Here is a 4496-nt window from a genome sequence, read left to right on the forward strand (position 1 = left end):
TTGTAATGTTGACGTATTTAAAACAACTTAACAATCTGGTAGCTATGACATCATAGTGTGAGATGGAAAAAATTAATACATTAGATCTCTATGAATCAACATACAAATAATCCCTAAAAATATTACCCTCTGAAAAAGAACAGAAGCAAGATTCTCCATGTAGTTTAATTCTTATGTATGTGCAAAACAAAGACTGCTGTCCAATACATTAATAGGTTTGTGTGTTAATGAAAAAGCATGCATATGTGTAATGCGTAAATTATACCAATCTGTTGAGAGGACCTAATTCTGTCTAGGGGATTAAAGCACAGTTTAGGATATAGAGCTATTTTAATATGAACTCATATGTTTATGTATATTTAGGCGTCTTGATCAGATTTGGGGGTTTTAGGTCATGCTAACCTCGTAAAAGGAGTAGCACAATTTCCCTCATCGTCTCCTTCTGAAAACTTTGACTACGTTTAGTGCCATCTCTTCTTTGCATGTCTGAGAGGATTCTGCAGTGAAATCTTCTGGACCTCCAAGTTCTCAATGGAAAACTGTATGATGACAGATTGAAATTCTTTAATAAGAAAAGGTACTAGTCAAATTTTCTGTTTCATCTTGTGTCAGTGTTGGTAACAGATCTTTCAAGAAATGTGTCCATTTCATCGAAAGTGTTAATTTGGTTGCATTAACTTTGTTTCTGGTTTTCTTCTACATTTCTCTTCGTTTCTGTAGCATTCGTGGTGACTATCCTGTTTTCCTTATTAAGACTGCTCACATCACGAACACATATACTATTTCACAGTTGTTTAACTTGTTTACGCCAGGTCCTACCTTTCAACATTCCTTGAGAGGTTCACCCCGTCACTCTCTATTCCATTGACTATGTGTATTTCCACCCAACCAATCCAGCATTTCCTGACATATCATGAAGACCAGAGTTAGAACTCCAATGGCATACACCCTGTTATACAGGAGAAATAATTCAAATATTGCCATTGAGGGCTCTATATTACTTTCAGACAAAGTCCTTGTAATCTTCACTACTGATGTCTTTGACATTTGCCAGCTGTACATTTGGAGTCCATGTCTGTGTAGGCACTAAAACATTTATTCTGATACATATTGCTTAGGTGTAGCTTTATTTTCCAAGGGCTTGGACCAGTTGCCTGAACTTTAGCCCCACCCTGGGAATAAGTTATGCCTGGAGGCTGCTAGGTCTTTCAGACTGGAAACACCTCGAGTGCCGTGCGGAGCTGATCAGTGTGCTCTGCCCGTTCGAGTGGGAATGGCCACTCCTTGGGAAGACTAGTGTCTACTGCTCTTTGAAGCATAAGAGGATGGAACACCACCTTTAGATGTTTTGAGCTGTGTTTGCAGGTACATCTTCCTGACTGAGCTCTCTCAGTCATCTGGCTCCTCCAAGCACTACACTGACTTCACGATCCTGTGGATTGACCAAGTCTCAGCTGCTGCCCCATCTTTGATTACTAGGGATCTAATCGTTAAGAAATATCAGGTCTTCAGCGCAATTTCAGAAGTGTTGGTGCTGTCAGAATAGGCATTTCCCCTCAGTTGTGGCACATGGCATCTTGCATTTTCTGTGCATAAATCTCAGTGATTCAAACACAAGTTCCCTTTCCTGTAATGAATAAGATGCTTTCTGGGGACGTTCTTCTTGACCAGACTGCCCCCTCCCACTGCAATATGAGTATCCGTAACCCTGTCCCCTGTCCGGTGATGGTTTCGTCCTTTTTCTCCTTCTCTCCTGGACATCTCTAGGGCATCTGTAGTTAATCCTCATCAGAATTGTGTCTGATGGAACATCTATCCTATTAAAGGCACATTTTCCCGGGTACTTAATGTGGGTATTTGTGTGTTTTAAGTTAGGTGACTTTCTGCACAGATGCACACGTGCAGGGTATATATTAAATCTATTTATTTAAACCCTCAGAAATCAAGTAGCACCAGACGGGGCATGAATGGTGACCGGGAGAGATGAAATGGGAAAGGGAGTGTGGTTAGGAAGGGAGAAGGGTGGTTGTTGTGCAGGAACCAGCAGTGTTGTCTTCGTGTTGTCGACCTTGCTTCCGTGGAGAAGATGACATGCCTGGCTCTCAGTGACACACCCTGCAGGTGAATGAAGCAGGACCGAGGGTTAGTAGAGTTGGCTGTATGGCAGCTGACGGGGGAGAGCCTCAGGTAGCGGGACGTCCAAGGGTACACGAGGTGTTACTTAATCCAGTGGACAAATTCCCGGTGGACGTCTCTGTGACATGGGAGGATCCATTTGGAATCTTCCCAAGGATGTACGTATGGTGGGACCTTTCCCATTTGGGATCCATTCTAGGAGTTATGATCTCAGGATTCATGCTCGTGTGGATGGTTCATCTAAAACTGGTTTACCGGTTCTGTGATTGAGGTACACTTCTCTCCTAATTCCGAAAGTTTTGTCTTTCGGGGCTTTGAGAATTTGTTTTTTTAATTTTTATTTTGGAGTATAGTTGATTAACAATATTGTGTTAGTTTCAGGTGTACAGCAAAGTGATTGAGTTATACATATACGTATATCAATTCTTTTTCAGATTTTTTTTTCCCATATAGGTTATTACAGAATATTGCATATAGTTCCCTGTGATTGTTGTTTATCTATTTTATATATAGTAGTGTGTATATGTCAATCCCAAGCTCCTAATTTATCCATCCCCGCCCCTTTCCCACTTTGGTACCTATAAGTTTTTTTCTCTGTGACTGTTTCTGTTTTGTAAGTACATTCTTTTGTATCAGTTTTTAGGTTCCACATATAAGTGATACCATATGGTATTTGTCTTTCTCTGCCTGACTTACTTCACTCAGTACGATCATCTCTAGGTCCGTCCATGTTGCTGCAAATGGCATTATTTCATTCTTTTTTACGGCTGAGTAATATTCCATTGTACATATGTACCACATCTTATCACATTCACCTGGAAGCTAGTGTTTTTATTTGCTTTTTTTCTTCCAGTTTGTTTGAACAGAAAAATAAAAACACACTTTAGCCTAGATCAGTGTCGTTTTCTGAGGCTCTCTTAGTTTAGAAAGTTTAAAGATTCCGCTATAACAAAATCACCTTCTGAAGGGGAATATAAACCAAACGCATGTTTCAGACAGTGTGGTTGGAAGGCCTTGAGCGGGGCGAAGTTAAACATTGTTCTTGCAGGAAGTGTGAGTTCTCTTTCACCCCAGTCCTCCTAGAGTTGGGATGTGTATGGACAACCATCATGTCAGGACTGACTGGAACACAAATTAGTTTCCGCCAACTTCTGGCCATCCCTGCTTCTCTGTAATGACTCTGGTTGGCATGATTCCTCCAGGATAAGGCTGTCTCACCAGAACCACTCAGCGTGAATCAACCAACCAATTTGAAATTTAATAGGGCTCAAGAGAAGCAAAATTACCTAATGTAACAGAAAAAGTTCTCTAGTGACAGAATTTAAGTTACTGGGACACAGAATCGTTACCTACAAAATTTGGCACATATGAAATCACAGCGTGTGCTTGTTGATTTGTTTGATGAAACAGCATTAATAACAGGCCGTGTTTACTTAGAATTAGGTGGTGAAGGCATGTTTTTTTTCCACTGGGGAAAATCAAAAGGGCAGGAATCAAAGAGCCACCGATTACTACCATTTCTCAGTATTTCCAAAGTTTCTTTTTTTTAAGTAATGGATTTTATAAAAGATTACTTGTGGAAGAGGAAGTTTTAAATAAATTGACTTGTTTCCCGATAGCATATTTACATACCAGGTGAATGATACATTCAGGAAAAAGTATAATTCTGTTACCAGTTTCCGTGACATTCACAGTATTTTCTTCGGGAATCCCCTCTTCTCTCATCATCTGCTTGAACTTCTCAAAGTCTTCCTCTTTAATGTTATTTCCTCTGCCTGAAAATCACCATGCAGAAAGCAGAATTTTGCCCCTTAGAACCCAGGAATATGTCTGAATACAGAACAAGGAATTGAATGTGCAAATCAGAGTTTGCTTGATGTACAATGTAAGAGAGTCTCAAACGGTGACCGTTTCCCATGACACAGATGTCTGCTGTCTGTCCTGAGAATGAATCCCCGTCCAACTCTGTAACTAGGCTCCGTCCTGCATCAGCAGCAAGACCCCACAAGCTGACCAGGAGCTCTATGAAGCTGGGGCTCAGTCATCACAATATGGAACCTACTTGGTCCTTTATCAACCTCCTAGAATCTATACCTGACGCTCATGCCTTGTTCTAGACTGAGATAAACTGGAAACACGATTCTCCCCTTCCAGAGACACATTCACCCTGTCACACAGGGTGATGGGTGGTGGGAGAAAAGTTATTCTCTAATTACCCCACCATTCTACCCAATACCTCTTCCGAAATAGACACCTATTGTCCCAGTGGTACACACATCTCTCAGTGCCCCTGTGTGGGTATTTGGGCTGATGCCAGTATCCCTGATAACAGTGCAGCAGAACAGTGGAACGAGATGAAG

This window comes from Balaenoptera acutorostrata, chromosome X (genome assembly GCF_949987535.1).
Source record: "Balaenoptera acutorostrata chromosome X, mBalAcu1.1, whole genome shotgun sequence".
NCBI lineage: Eukaryota > Metazoa > Chordata > Mammalia > Artiodactyla > Balaenopteridae > Balaenoptera > Balaenoptera acutorostrata.